This window comes from Eulemur rufifrons, chromosome 19, assembly GCF_041146395.1.
Source record: "Eulemur rufifrons isolate Redbay chromosome 19, OSU_ERuf_1, whole genome shotgun sequence".
In the NCBI taxonomy this organism is placed as follows: Eukaryota; Metazoa; Chordata; class Mammalia; order Primates; family Lemuridae; genus Eulemur; species Eulemur rufifrons.
Genome location: NC_091001.1, coordinates 49,550,779 through 49,567,971, shown reverse-complemented (window position 1 = coordinate 49,567,971; position 17,193 = coordinate 49,550,779).

Here is a 17,193-nt window from a genome sequence, read left to right as displayed (position 1 = left end):
ATGCTGCTTCCTGGTAGACGGGGGTGACAGCATTTACTGCTTCATAAAAGAAGGTGAGCATCATTGGTTGAGAACTGAGTTGTGTCAAAAGATTGAACAAAGAATTATAAGGAGGAATATTTTGCTAGCTTTAAAAAAAATCACATATTTAAAAATCTCTCACTTTGGTATCGCACCTACTCACTAAGAGAATCTCCATCCGGCCCTTAACATTCTGCAACTTAAGCTCCCACTGTGTTTTTCCTTCCTTGTGAGTTCCTTAATATATGTTCTTGCTCTTATCTCTACTTATTCAGCTGTGAGGCCACATAAGGATTGATAATCTATTTCTTGACAACAATAACTATTCAATAATTATTTGTTCAAAAGTTTTTGAATCTTTACCACCTTTCTCAAACCACTTGCCTCTTGCCAGCTACTTGTCTACTCTGGGCTCCCCATTGGTTACTTTATTCTACCCTTCCAGTGATTTGCTCTATTGCTCCCAAATTTCACCTTGTCATTTCTCTATTCACAGTCCTAAGGCATGGAATAAGGCTGTTGAATGTTGAAGACTTTATCACAACCAACAATAGCTGATCTGACAGACTGTAAACATAACCTCAGCCTTCTCAATGCGGCCCAGCACAAGACCCAGGATGTGGTCCCAGAAAGGCTGGATGTGTCTGTGAAGACAAGGACTTGGTCCTTGAATCTCTGGGTCCACCGCTCCTGCCCAGCTGTTGCACTGTGTCCTCCTCTGTTCATGTCACATCTACAGCCACACATTCTACAGTTTGAGAATTTCAAGTATGTTTTCTAAACAAGTTTAGAGAATGCCAGGAATGCTGGGCAAGTTTCCAGTTAGGAAAGTATGTGGACTGGAGAGAATGTTCATTACTTGAAGTATACAGTAATTGTTTTTGAGTTATCTTAAATCACCACCACAACCAACAACAGCACTGTTTTCCCAATACAATGCTGTAAAATGAAGTAAACAGAAGAGGAAAACATCCAGAGAGTACATTTTAATCATCAGGTGAATTACATCGGAACAGCCTACTTTGAAGAACTAAAGCCAAATAAAACAGCACAACAAGCTTTAATAATTCTAGTGAGACTTTAGACTTGCCTGTTTTCTCAAAGACTGATAGAATAAATATTTTCTACATTAAAAAAGAGCAATTTTTTAACTGTAGAAGTCAAACTGCCTTAAGTTCATAAACCTATCAATGATAACTTGATTTCTTTTATTTTTTTCATTATGACCTGGTCCTTAAATGCAGTGCAAGTAAATCTTCCTCTCCCTGTAGTCTCTCACCATTCCTCATTTTATCTTGGGTTATTTCAATCTTTTTTTCCGATATCAGCAGGTGGTGTAGCTATATCAATGAATAATTCACGTCACAAAGAGGGAAATGACTTTGCTTTAAATGATAATAAGCCTGAGGTTAGAAAAACCCAAGCCCAATGTTGGAGAATCCTCAAAAATAGTATCTCAATAAGAGCCAGTATCAGAGGACTGACACAGATACTAGGCCTAAAATTAAGAATATATTCAAAACACAGCAAAGTTTATCTAAAGACCGCCCCCTCAGAGCTTTTTTTAAACCTCACTGCTTCCTACTTCGCTAAATTTCTACAGTAGTTATCAGTCTGTTGAAACACTGATTATTCTGATTCTAGTCTCTGTTTCAAGGTTTGTATGTGTGTGCACTATCAATTTCTCCAACAGAATTTTAATCACTTTGAGAGAAGGAATGATATCTTACACTAAAAGCATGTTTTTAAATGAATAAGAACTGAAATTCATATCCTGGCCAATTATTAAATTCTTTTCCCACTTCATCCACTTGCAACCCCTCAAGCCCCCTGTTTTACTCACATTTGTGTGTAAATGGGGGTGGGGGAATAGGGGTCCAGCCTGATTAGTCTAGTTCCATTGGTAACATTTATTATTTTATTTGTACGCTCTTGGGGTAAATTTGCTCCAAAATAAAATGTTGATAGTCTACATGGATTCTATAGTCATAAAAATATTTGCTTTTACAGTTTTTCTGATCTTTTTTGAAACACTGTTCTGAGCACACTGTAGTTTCTCAATAAACCCTTATTAAAAGTGACCTTTCACTAAATTGATTGATCTACACTTAAGAGGACAAAGAGCTCTTAGTACCACCCGAAATGGAAATTTTCCATCTTTTTCAGGGCTCAAAATTATGCCAGGGGACATAGGTTTATTTAGGGCTCAACTGTTTTTGAACATTTGTGTGTTGAAGACACAGACTTAAGGCACCCTCCCCAGTGGTGCAGGAAATAAGCAAGTGGAGAGAAGGTTTTTTGGAAGGTGGCGCCTAAAACAGTCTCTCCCTACCCTAAAAAAGAGGTTAGTTCTCTCAATAAATACCCAATATGATTTGTGCCTATGATGGAACAAAAAGATTGAAATTGAGGCCATTATACTTGTTTTGATTTTTTAATTTGTTATTTTTGTGATCTTAAGTCTTTTAATGAAAACTTCAGTTTTTCTTATTTATTAAAAAATACATGTTTTGCCTGCTATTGATATTATGCTAAATTAAATAATATATACAAAAGTGCATTAAAAACTTGAGTGTGCTATGCAATAAAAGGGTATTACTTTGGTGGGGTAAAGGGAGGAAAAAGGAGAATATTGGAAAAATGAATATCTTTTAAACCAATCTGATAGAGTAATTGTGGTTTAAATATTTCCACAAAAAAATCAAAATGATATTAGACATGATATTCTTTCAATTAATTATATGGCAAATGTTTAGTCTTTTTTTAATTCACATAATATTTAATTAGATTTAATGTTTGTTTTCATAGAGGTATGTTTGAACAAGCATGGCACCATCATAAAAGAAAAAACCATGTGGACTTAAAATATGTAGTACATAATTAATTCCAAATACTCAAGCAATAAAATGTTTACCTAATAGACCATTAAGCTGCTAGTAAATGTCATACTGTTTTAATTGCATTTGATAGGACAAATTAAAAGCCAAAAAGTATTTTAATATTTTTTTCTTGCATGGTCTTAGGGTGGAAAGTCTAGTATGGTTAGTCCTGCCAATATTATTTACATAAGAAGGAAAGAAAGAAGGAAGATTCGAAGGCCTTTGGACTCCCACTGTTAAAACCATGCCCAGAATAGTCATTTCCAATTGTGATCCACAAGGAACTTCAGGACGGTTGTAGGAAGTAAGAGGGAGAAAAGTGGGTAGGGTTCAGAGCCCCCTCCCCAGTGTGGCTTCATCTAAAGTAGCTCTGCTGTTTTATGTTTAATGCACAGAGATTCTATGTAAAGGTACATTACAAATAAGAATTTATCAGTTATGGTTTGAATCACTGTGGTAAAGAAAAGAAACTTGGATAATAAATTAGGGAATCTTCATCTCATCTATAGATTTGTGACCCTGGGCAAGTCATTTATCCTTCCTGAGGCACAGATTTTTGTACCTATGAAAACATGGAGATTGTATTAAATATGTTTAAGTGTAAATTAATTAAATATTTTTGGAAATATGAGCTTTTGGGGAAAATACTAAGATGGAGTATCAGGAAATGAAACATTTCAAATCCCAATTGGAGCTGGTCATTCTATGGAGCATTAAGAGATCTTCATGTCACACCTGGTCACTGGGAGTTACTTGACTGACTTGTTCAGCTGGCTAAGAATCCCCTTCCACCCTCACTGCCTATGTTCACCTCTTTTGGAGCTGGCATCTTCCTTCCAGGCACTTCCTATCTCAACCAGTTTATCAGACACCAAGAAATCCCAGTCTTCTTGCTCAGGGTTATAGCTAATGCAGAACCTTTCACAGAAATGACCACAGATACTGTAATTACAAATAAATGCATGTCTCTGCAGCATACAGCCATATGAAGCCTGTGAGCCTATTTAAATTACCCCACATGTGAAAACGAGGAAAGCAGAGCAGTTCTGTTGAAGTAATGAGGCTCAAGGGCTGGAACGCTGCCCCCACCTTCCTTCAGGTCTCCCCACCCTGAGGCACCTCTGGAAATATTAAGGTTTTGAGGAACCCTCTTTGGAAACTACTGAATAATCAAACCGATCAATTTATTAAAACATACATACAATTATTATTTTACTTTTTCATAATGCCCACCTCATTTTTACTGCAATAATCATGGGATTCAAAATTAGTCTTTTGGGAAGACATTTATAAAAATCTTCACTTTAAATTAAGGTAGGACTTGAAGTCATTTTATACTTGTGGAGAACATGATCTAGGAATGTTTGCTTTGGGCATTCTTCTCTCTTTATCCTTCTTTTCCTGTGGGAAACAGGGATTACAAGTTAGGTTGACTCTTGCTCTCCTATTTTTAAATCAGAAAAATCACTCTGCTTTCAAAATGTATTATTTCTGAGCACCACTAAATTCACTTAGAGCCATGCAAGGGGAGGAGAAAAAAAACTTTCTTTACAATATGTGAAAAACTTCTCATTGATATGTTTACTCTTTGATTCCTTACCACTTTCCTGCTGCAAGAAGTTAAAAGCCTACAGCTTGGTGAAAAATCTAATTAAAATGGGTGCACAAAAATAAAGCCTTCCCTTCTTAACCACCAGGCACAGAAATTTACCAAAGTGTGCCAGGAACAGGGGAGAAGGGAATGGAATACCAGCTCTGCCAACAGACAGCCAATTAACAGAAGAACCTGCTAGGAAATCCCGAGGAGTGAGATACAGATGGATCAAGATTAATGCCCAAGAAAGGAGGATGAAAAGAGAATTCCAGGAACACTCAGTCTCAGGGAACCCGAAATGGTATGGGAGAGGCATAAAATGTCTGGAAGTCCATTCTAGCTCCCATCTGGTTGGGGAAGGGCGAAGAATTCCAAACATGACACTGAATGGCACAGCTTATATACCTGTACACTTCAAAAGGGACTTGTCCTGCATCCCTTAAGACATATGAATAGCAATGTATAAAGTGGATTACCTTTTAAAGAAACTAATAAAAGGGTTACAATTATAACTGAGGTGAGGACCACCTATCATTCCCACTGGAGCAATGTTATCTTGTGCCCAGGAAGATGCCAGGTGGGTATCTGGGAGGGAGTACTACCAACACAGCATCAGCTGACCACAGCCACCCTGTGATAAGTCCACAAGGACCATACACAGTTCCAAATCACCAGCTTTCTCTGTCTTCAGCAAGTCTCTCTTCATCTCATTAAGGTTTGTAACTCATTTCCGATCTCAAATCTCAAGTGGTATGGTCAGATGGCTTTGCCCACGCTGCCACTCTTCCACTCCCATGTCACTATCACTTCCTTGGCTCTCCTCTTCTCACCTCAGTCCCTGGTACCCACTGCTCATAACTCCTGGGCACTCAGGATAACTCTGGCTTCAATCATTGAGCAGCTGGAGCGAGTAATGCAGGCAGAGAGAGGAGAAAGGCATTTTCAGGAATCTTTTAGAAAAATGAAAGATATAACTTTTCTATTTGAGGACAATGGACCAAATCATTAAACCATCAGGATTGTAATTTAGAGTCAAACTCCTCCAGATCTCTTGCCAGGAAATTTGGAAAAGGGAGGCATAGTACTAAGAGTGCCTCAACCATCAAAGTCTAGGGATGCTCTGGAAAACATAGGTATTGCCTTTTTTTTTTTTTTTTAAGATAAGAACCTCTGTGTAAGGGTATTGCCTTTTTTGAATGCCCTGAATGAGCATTCATTTATCTGGTTTCTTAATCTATTTCTGAGTTTAGCCTCAGGCAGTAATAAAGTCCCCAAATTTTCTACATAAAAACTACTTTTTTAATTTTTTTTATTTCAGCATATTACAGGGGTACAAATGTTTAGGTTATGTATATTGCCCTTGTCCCACCCAAGTCAGAGCTTCAAGTGTGTCCATCCCCCAGACAGTGCACACCACACTGATTACATGTGTGTGTATATATATATATATATATATATATCCATCCTTTCCTTCCCCCTCCCATCTGCCTGATACCCGATGAATGTTATTACCATATGTTCACTTAAGTGTTGATCAGTTAATACCGATTTGATGGTGAGTAAATGTGGTGCTGGTTTTTCCATTCTTGGGATATTTCACTTAGTAGAATGGGTTCCAACTCTATCCACGATAATACAAGAGGTGCTATATCACCATTGTTTTTTTGTTTGTTTGTTTGTTTGTTTGTTTTGTAGCTGAGTACAACTCCATGGTATACATATAGCACATTTTATTAATCCACTCATGTATTGATGGGCACTTGGGTTGTTTCCACATCTTTGCAATTATGAATTGTGCTGCTATAAACATTCGAGTGTAGATGTCTTTTTTATACAATGTCTTTTGTTCTTTTGGGTAGATGCCCAGTAATGGGATTGCTGGGTCAAATGGTAGTTCTCCTTATATCTCTTTGAGATATCTCCATATTTCTTTCCATAGAGGTTGTACTGGTTTGCAGTCCCACCAGCAGTGTATGAGTGTTCCTATCTTTTCGCATCCATGCCAACATTTATTGTTTCGGGACTTTTTGGTAAAGGCCATTCTCACTGGAGATAACTGATATCTCATTGTGGTTTTGATTTGCATTTCCCTTGTTAGAGATGTTGAGCATTTTTTCATATATTTGTTAGCCATTAGTCTATCTTCTTTTGCCTGACATGGTGGGGCACATCACACACCTGCCTGTATTCCCAGCTAATTGGGAGGCTGAGGCGGGAGGATTGCTTGAGGCCAGGAGTTCAAGTCCATCCTGGGCAATATAGTGAGACCCCATCTCTAAAAATAACAACAAAAGCTACTTCTAAAAGCCCTTCCCAGACCTGAGGCTGATGAGTCTTTATATTACTAGTTAATGGTAGATAGGACTAAGTGTCTGATCATCACAGCAATATCCAAAGCTCTGAATTGCCTTTTCTGTTTGGAGTCAGAGATTCTCTATACAAAATTTTCAAATTCACTCCTTGCCTTCCCAGATTCTGTAAATCTCTGTGCCTATTTTTGAAAGACATCGCAACCATGGCTGCATATTGGAATCACCTGAGAAGATTTTCGAACTGAGACATTCTGATTTAATTGGTCTGAGCTGAGACCCAGGCATCAGGACTTAAGCTTCTTTAGCTCCCCAGGTGATTCTAATCTGCAGCTAAAGTTAAGAAGCAGTTCTCTCTATATGAGCCTACTAAATCAGAAACTGGAGATGGGGCCAAGTGATGTGTCTTTAAATGCTCTCTAGGGGATAAGAACCACTGTTCTAGAGTGTAGCAATAAATACCATGACATTAGTTCTCAAAGTGTGGTCCTCAAATTAGCAGCATCAGCATCACCTGCAAACTTGTTAAGAATGCAAATTCTTGGGTTTCACCCCAGCCCTATTGAGTCAGACACTGTGCAAGTGGGCTCAGTGATCTGTGGCTTAACAATCCCTCCAAGTAGTTTAGAAATCACTGTACATTAAGAATCAGAACCAATGAAGATGAAGCTTTTGATACTCAGACACAGGAAAGAAAAAAGAAGGAAGGAAGGAGGAGGGAAGGGAAGTTGGAAAGGAAGGAGGGAAGGAGAAAATAAGGAAGGGAGGGTGGGAAAACAGGCAGTGAGGCAAAGTTTTTGTTTCTGTTTTGTATTTTTACCGTCATGTGCTAGATGGTTTGATCCTTATAGCCTATGTGGTAGGTGATATCATTCTTTAAAGGAGAGTGTTGAGGGACAAAAAGAAGGTTGTTCATAGCCAAATTAACAGGCAACAGAAACAGAATTTGCATCTACATATACGACACCAAAATGGAGCAGTCCTTTTACCATACTAGAAGGACATTAAGCAGCCATAGAAGCGAATCACAACTGCCTGACTCTGTTTTGTATGACTAGTTATTCTTGTCTGTGTATAAATAAATCTGTAAAATGTAGATCATCTGGAAGAGACAAAAAATAAAAATAATAGCTTTTATTTATGAAGTGTTTACTAAGCACCAGGCATCATTTGACTCTCAGAACAATGCTATGTGGTGGGTACAACGATCTGATTTACATACATGGGACTTGAGAGTTCAAGTAATATGCCCAAAGTCACATCTCCTAGGTGGATAGATCTGGGTTTAAACCTAGTCTAACCCCAAAGTCACATACTTATTTCTTACACCAATATTTCTCAGCCAGGAGCAATCTTGTCCCCCAGAGGATATTTGGAAATGTCTGGAGACATTTTTGGTTGTCAGAAGCAGGGGGAAGGTGCTACTGGCACCTAATGAAAAGAAGACACAGATGCTGAGAAACATCCTGCATTGCACAAGTCAGCCTCCCAAAGCAAAGAAATATCTGGCCTAACGTCTCACTGGTGCTGAGGTTAAGAAACTCTGACCTACATGACTGGTACAGGAAAGGTGGCAGGGAGAGGCAATTTAATCAGCAAATGATAACTATTTAAATTGTTGCATTTTCTCCCTTTAATCACGTAATTCCAAGATCTCCTGATAATAAGAATGCTTTCTGGCTAGCACAGGTCTAGAACCTCTTCTAGAACTGACTATTCTAGTCTCATGAGTTACAGTTCACTCATGTCTGGAAATAGCAACTTATTCCCTATGCAGAAATAAGCATTGCATCTAGAGGTGTCCTTAATGAATCTGGAAGTTAGTTAAGCAGAGAGAGCACCACAAACTGCCAGAATCCCAGATAATTAACCATGTGAGCTACTAACTTGTTACCGTATCAAAATTTTTATCTAGCTTTATCATTGTAATTAAAGAAACTAAATTAACCTGCAAACTCTTGCTTATGGCTGTAATAGGAACACTTAGCTGAGTTAATTAAAATACTATCAGACTCGCGTGCTGTAAAATTCCACTTATGGGTCTGGGTCCACGGAGGGGAAATTTTCTCAGAGTGCAATGAAATGAAGGAGGTCTCTGTGGAAGAGATTAGCTACTATTTGATAAATTTGATCAATACGGATGGCCAATCCAGATAATATGGGGAGAAAATCCATATGAGAATCCAAGGACAGCGAGAGATGTTATTGATAAGCTGGGAAGATTTTTGAATACAGAAGTAGTCTCTTTGGAACAAAACACACCTTGCCCCCTTCTACTCGCCTCCTTTAAGATGTAACTCATTATTCAGAAATGATCATCACCATGGAATTGTATGCCTTCTAATTATTTAGGATTCAGACAAATTTTGCTACCTCTGATTTAGGGGGAACCTCTCTATCTCTGCCTCTGTTTCCTTGTTTGTCTCTGTCTCTTATCTCTCACTGCTGGGCTATCTCAGCACTTTATCTGTAGCACACATAGATCCCTTGCCATTTTTATCTTGAATTGTGGTTATTGATCCATATGTCTTATCTCCTACAGACCCAGAGTGCATGGACATGGTCTTGCAATATCTTTAGTCCTAAGCCACATCATCTAAAATGAGCTTAATAAATGTTTTCTAAACGGATGCACCAAAAGTGGGTGAACATCTCTTTGCTTCCCGTAACTATTCCTTTATAGCCACCTCCCTCTCCCTCAGCACGTCACTCTTTTAAGAAGAGAAGGGTGGGGGGAGAGTAAGGAGAGCTACTCAGAGCCATGCAATGTCCAGGAGAGGTAAATAAAACGAGGAAGGGGGAGATTTATGAGCATCTAAATTCTGTAAAAGGATAAAATGTTTTGAGCTTCCTCTTTTATATGCAAGGCTTTTCCCCGTATTCTGAAGATTCACACGGGGCTATAATGAAATCCCTGAGGACTCTGGGCATATTGAAAGGAGGCTAAATGGTTTCTCCTTGTCTATCTTTTCTAGTAGCAGAACACTACATGTAACTGCTTCATGAATTCAGGACCTAGATTAAACTACATTTGAAAATAGGGGTTTACTGTCAAAAAAGGGTTATAAAACAACACATTTAGTTGAACATTCTAATTTTACCACTGGAGAAACTGAAGCTCAGGAAAAAAAGAACTCCCTACATTCCCTACATTTCCATTAATAAATGGCTGAATCAGGACTGATGTGCCTTGACCGGTTTCCAGTCACCTGTGGACCATTCTTCACTTCTTTGGGAGTGGTTGGTGTGACCTGAGGGGCAGAGGAGGGAGGGACAATAGACAGGAAGCCACTGGGAGCATGCTCACTTGGAAGTGTGGACTTACATGAGCCAGCATGCTCAGCCTTATGCTTAAGTGGATTGTGTGTGCTACCATGGTGCCTCCAATGTCCATTGCTCTAGGTTAAAGAATGTGCATCTAGGAATTAGTTTCTGTTACAAAACAAATGCACCCACTAGGAGGGGGAATGCACTAAGCCACTAGCAATCATGTGTCTAGCCCCTCACTGACCTAGATGTGCAGGGCTGAAAAAGGACTCATTCGTCACTCCAGGAAGTAAGGCACAAAGGAGAGGGTGTTGGAAGTAAGTCAGCATGGACAAGTCTGTGTGGTGGCACAAGGATCTGGAATATTGAGGAGAAGAGGAAGCAAGGAGAATGTGATCTCACCATCATGTCATGATTTGGCAAAAGCCTGTTTACAAAAGCCTCTGTTTAGTGAGAAAAGCTCCCTCTTCAGAAACAGGATCATTGCTTTTGAGTTCCAGCTCTATTTTTTCACAGCTGTGTGTCTGTGGACAAGTTGCTTCACTTCTCTGAATCATTGTGTATTTTCATCTGAAAATAAAGGACATAATCCTATCCTGTCTACCTTACAGGATGGATGTGAGGATCAGGCAGCTTATTATGTGGAAGTGCTTAATAAATTGTAAGGGGCTTTAAGATTGTAGCACATCCCACACTAATGATCACCACAGAATTTAGCAGAGGGAGATGTAATGTACGTAGCATCTTTTGGAGTAGAACACTGGCTTTAAGCTTCAATTTTTTGAATAACCAGTGCCCGAGGTGGGTGCCAATGGGCACAGCTGCTCTCCTATGCTTTGGCATTCACACTTAAGCACACTGCAGGAGCAGAAATTTCTTTAAAACTTACTAAGCAAATCAGGAAAGCAGCCAATGCTGCGATGCAGACTGTGGCTCTGTTTTCCTACATAAAAAGAACATCGTGCCTGCTGCAGGAATTTCAGGGACATTTAATGCTTGGTTTGAGATTTGGGCTTTGTCCCCCACCCCTTTTTTTTCATCATTTTAAAATGGAATCAGCTAGGTGCTGCTGCTATTTGTGATGCGACAAAATAATGATTCACTACACAGAATCATGGTGTCCTGGCAGCAATTTCCAGGGGAAATAAACACAGGGGCAATCACAAGTATTATCTTCCCAGCCAGCATGATGTGATATAAAACAAAGAATTTCACTGCAGGGAAGAAGTGTCCCTCAGAGTAGGGGAAGTACAATCTTTGGTGCTTTCCAGATACTTTGTGGATAGGCTTTAAAAATTCAGATATGCTGCTTTCAGAGAACAAACTTTGACCTCTTTAATTGTCTAAAGAAGCTATAATTAGAACAAAGCAGTGATTTTTTTCCCCATTCTCTTTGAAATATATGAGAGAAGTCCTCATTGCTGGATAAAGTTCAAATGCCTCTCCCAATGGCTTTCCTGCTTATTGAACCAGTTAGCTATGTTTTGATTTTGCAAAATGAGTCAGCAGAAATGAGATCGTTATGCAGCCAGGCCACCATAAGAGGGAAAAGGCATGTTGGCATTTCCTCACTTAGGTCACAGAGAAAGTATAAAAACAAATGAATGTACAATTTTTCTGTGTCACAAGTACTGTGACAAATGTTTTAACATTACCTTGCATAATCCCTACATCAACTCCACAAAATATTATTGCATTTTGCCTTTAGAACCAGAAATGGACTTAGGGAGGAATGTGGGGACTTCAATAGGAAAGCTCTTTCACTGGTCCAGATGCTGCCCCCACTCCCGCCCCTGTACCACCATCACTTGACATTGAGAACGCAGGCTACCTTATTGAATACCACCTCAACAGTTGATGATATGCACACCATCCCTTTTATCACATTTCATGACATATTTTCCCTCAACAAACTTGATCTTGAGAAATGGTTTCTATCAAATATTAGTCTAACAGTCATTGGGCTCACTTGCCCAAAGTGCTTACACTTTCAGATGCATCTTTCCCTGGTGATGGAAATCTAGTGTGGGTGCCCAAAAACACAATTAGGACAGTGTAGGTGCTGTGGTAGGAACAGAGATGAGAATTGTGGCTGCAGTTTAGAAATCTGAAAGAAATTCTTAAGTCTCTGTAGAGCCTAATTAAAATCCAATAATATGGTCCAACTGCATTTTACAGCTAAAACAGCTGAGAACCACAGAGATTAACCAACCTTTAGTTGGAGAGATAAATTAAGGAAGGATTAGGATTGGGATTCAATTATTCTGCCAAACTAGTTCTCTTTTCACTAGATGACAAAATTAATTGACAAGCTGGTGAAAGAGAGAGAGGAGGTGATGGCAGAGAGGGAAGGAAAAATTCTAGGAGATTAGAGTATTTTAGGGAAACCAAGAAGGGGAATACATTTCAAATAAGGAATAATCCAAATACCTTTTAATGTTGTAGATAATTCAAAGAGGCCAGGAACTTAAAAATATAATAATAACTTGATCTGGTTATTAAAAAGTCTCTAGAAACTATTAAGAGGGCAACTTTTTTAGGAGTGGTTTCATGAATGCATATATTTTAAAAAATAACTAAATGAAATGGCTAATGAAATAAATAAAAGTGAGTCATGCAAAGACCAAGGATCAAATGTGTGATTAACCATTAGAATTAATTCATTTCTGCCAACCTGTGATCCAATAAGAAAAACAAAAACAAAAACAAAAACATAAGTCCCTAAAAGACAGTTATACCTGACTTAGCTTAATAGGGCTTCTTTTCTTTTCTTTTTTTTTTACATTTTTTAAAGTTATTATGGGTATATAATAGTTATGTATCTTTGTAGGGTACACGTGATGTTTTGATACAAGCATACAATGTGAATTTATCAAATCAGTGTAATTGGGGTATCCATCACTTCAGGCATTTGTGATTTCTTTGTTAGGAACATTCCAGTCCTACTCTTTTACTTATTTTAAAGTATATTATAACTTATTGTTGATTATACTCACTTTGTTGTGCTATCAAATATTGTTCATTCTATCTAACTATCTAACTATATTTTTGTACCCATTAGCCATCCCTACTTTATCACCACCTCCCCACTATCCTTTTCAGCCTCTGGTAACTATCATTCTACTCTCTGTCTCCATGAGATCAACTGTTTTTAATATTTAGCACCACACATGAGTGAGAACATGAGAGGTTTGCCTTTGTTCTCCAGTTGCCTTGCCTAATGTTCTCCAGTTCCATCTATGTTGTTGCAAATGGCAGGATTTCATTCTTTTGTGGCTGTATAATATTCTACTATGTATATATACCACAATTTCTTTATCCATTCATCTATTGATGGACACTTAGGTTGATTCCATATCTTGGCTATTGTGAATAGTGCTCCAATAAACATGAGAGCGCAGATATCTTTTCAATATACTGAATTCCTCTCCTTTGGATATATAGCCAAAAGTGTGATTGCTGGATCATATGGAGTTCTATTTTTAGTTTCTTGAGAAATCTGCATACTGTTCTCCATAGTGCTTGCACTAATTTACATTCTCACCAACAGTATGTGAGGGTTCCCCTTTCACCACATCTTCACTAGCATTTGTTATTGCCTGCGTTTTGGATAAAAGCCATTTTAAATGGGGTGAGGTGAAATCTCATTATAGTTTTAATTTACATTTCTCTGATGACCAATGATCCTGAGCATTTTTCATACACCTGTTGGCCATTTGTATGTCTTCTTTTGAGAGATCTCTATTAAGGTCTTTTGCCCATTTTTAAATCAGATTACTTGATTTTTGCCTATTGAGTTGTTGGAGCTCTCTTTGTTGTATCTGCTCTCTAACACTTTAAGGAGATGAAGATGAAAAGTTATAGGGAATTTGGAATGTAATCTGAGCTATTAGTACAGAATTTTATTTGACTAAGATATCTTGGTAATTATTATATCTTTTATCAAGATTTTGTTACAAATAATCAGATGTGGCAGAAATCGAGGTAGGTTGATGCTTTACATAATGCCATGAATCAAGCTCTAAAATGCTCCCCCAGAAATACTCTGGAATGAGCCCTTCAATCTTTCCTGGCACAGGACAGAATATACTTTTATGGACACACACACACACACACACGAATACACACTTGTTACTTGAGGCTTTATTTTGAACAGGATGTATCTCATTCAGACATATCATAACAGCTTTCTCTCTACTTGTTCCTACTCTGCTTTTTTGTTGAAGTCAATGTCATCCTCTGCTTGTCACACACATGATTCCTGCTTTAAGTAATTGGCATAGAAATGGAAAGAGACAGGAAAGAGGGAAAGCACAATTTCTGCTTCTGATAGACTTAGAGTCTTATTGGGCAGGCAGAGTGGGCCCTCATGGGACATAACTGGAATACTCAGGGTGACTCATATGTCAACCATGGTTCCAGAGAAAATGGAATGGACAAAATGTCTGAGAGCTGAGCGTCTGCACATAATAGAGATATCATGGGCTAGCAGTAACCTCAGAGGCTTCCCGGAGTTTAGAGATGAACAAAGAAGTATTTAAGTTTCCACAATTAAGTATTAATGTTTTTTTCACCTAGAACAAATAATTTAAATACCTTTTCAATTCTCTAAATAAATATGGAGAGGAAAGTCTGCAATCTGACACCTGAGGAGTCATATGAGGTTACTTTAGTGTAGATGAAGCTTGCATTTTTAAGTAAAAATGTACTTGTTTATTACATTTACCTCTTGATAAATCAGGCATTGGTATATTTCTAAAAATTATAGGTCCTTTTACTGTGCATTGTTAACTGACCTATACCTCAATAATTATTACAGATTTTCTTTCCCTATTTAATTAGGTGATTTGATTTGTACTTTATATAATTACAGTATTTGTCTCCTCCTTTGTTCAAGACAAAATTGTAATCATTAGTTCTACTACCTGAGGCAGCTAAATGAATATTTACTGAAATAAAAAAAAATAAGCCCCAGAAAATGGTACAATTGTATCTGAACCAGAAAATTTCCATTTCATATCCATCATCTTAATTTCATTGTGGCTGCTGAACTCAAATAAAGATACGAAAGCCCCAGAGGAAGGCAGAACAGTAATATCATTATGTCTTTACAGAAAATAAGTTCCTAAGAACTCAGTGCAAACAGCATACCTCTCCTTCCACATAGTCTACCCATCCAAGCTGGGTCACAGTCAAGATCACAATGTAGCAGAGAATGACATTCACTTCAACAAAAAAGGAGAGTAGGAACAAGTAGAGAGAATGCTGTTGTGATGTCTGAATGAGATATATCCTATTCAAAATAAAGCCTCAACTAACAAACATTTTTAAAGTTACCTAAAATTCTGATTCATCTTGTTACCAGGTTTGATGGCTCACTGTATGTGTCAAATTGGCTGGACCCAGATATTTGGTCAAACATCATTCTGAATGTTTCTGGTGTTTTTAGGATGAGATTAACATTTATATCAGTGGATTTATAGTAAAGCAATTAATTGAAGGCCTTAAGAGAATAATGACTGACCTCCCCTGAGCAAGAAGGAATTCTTCCAGCAGACGGCTTTTAGACAAAAGGCAACTCTTCCCTGGATCTGTGCTGGCCTACCCTGCAAATTTTGGGCCTACTAAGCTCTACAATTATATGAGCCAATTCCTTAAAATAAATCTCTCTATATACATATGTACACATTCTCTCTGTTCTCCTTGGAAGAACCCTGACTAATACACCAGGTTAAACATTTATTATTATTGTTGTCATTGTTATTTTAATCAGATATCTTTTTATCTGAACTGTTTTGAGCAAGAAAATAAGCATGGTCTATTTGCTGAGGTTTGAATTCTGTAAACCTGGTTACAATATATCTATTTCATGGGCCAGAGTCACTGTATGTTTCTGTAGAACCTCAGAACCTTTGTAAGACGGTAAGGGGTGGAAAAGTACTGAGGTTTCTTGCCAATGTGGTATTAAATGTGACACATTTATTTATTTGCCAATAAATCTCTGTTAGATTTTTTTTAGCGATAAACCACTTGGCTTTTGAATGAACAATAGTAATTATTGCCCACCTAGTCTAAAGCAAAATACAAGCTTTGCTATCATTCATAACAGTGTGTGGGGAAAAAATATAGTTACTTCCCCAAACCTTACCTTGCCAGGTTCTTTGTAGCATTAGAAACTGCTGTCACTCCTTTGTTGAAGGGCTCTTCTCCTTCCTTGGATTCAACAACATATTTCCTTCTGTTTCTGCTCCAGGCAGAGAAAATCTATGGAAAAAATACTTACAATAAATATGGCAAAAGTTTGAATTCTTCAGTAGGTAAGGAATACAGACAAAGCAGTAAAATTTCACCAGGGAAAAAATCAGAAGCTGGAAATTATCAAAAAAGAAGATTCTGTGGCTGCCAAATATTGGAAAAATTATTTCACCTCATAATGAATCAAACAAATATCTATTTTAATAATGTGATAGAGTTTTTCATGCATATAATTAGCAAAGGTTTCTCTTATTTTAATTCTATATCTGATAGGAAGGCATGGTGAGCCTGATGGGATGGTAGAAATAGGTACAGAACTTTTAGAAAGTAATTTGGCAATGTGCATCAAGATACTTGAAATATGCAAACACCCAAATTCACTTCTAAATACTTCTGTCATGCATTGGTCAGAAATCAGGGATGTGGAAGGAGTTCTATGTAAAGGGATGCTTATTATAACATTATATAAAATAACAAAAAAAAAAGAAGAAAAACTATCTGGTCAATTATAAATAAATTTTTTTTTAATTTCAGAATATTACGGGGGTATATACATTTTGGTTACATAATCTGCTTTTGTACAGTTTAAGTCAAAGTTATAAATGTGTCCTTCACCCAGAAAGTGCACATTGTACTCATTAGGTGTGAATTTACCCATACCCTCCTCCCCCTCCTCCACCTACTTGATTTCCATTGAAGAAAGGAAGGAAATAACAAAGAAATTGATAATTAAATTATGATACATTCACTTGATAAAAAGTTTTAAGCAACTTTTAGAATTGTGCTTATTAAGAGTTTTTAGTAACATAAGAAAACATTTACATTGTAATGTTAAATGAAAAATAAAACAGGATATAAAGCTATGTTT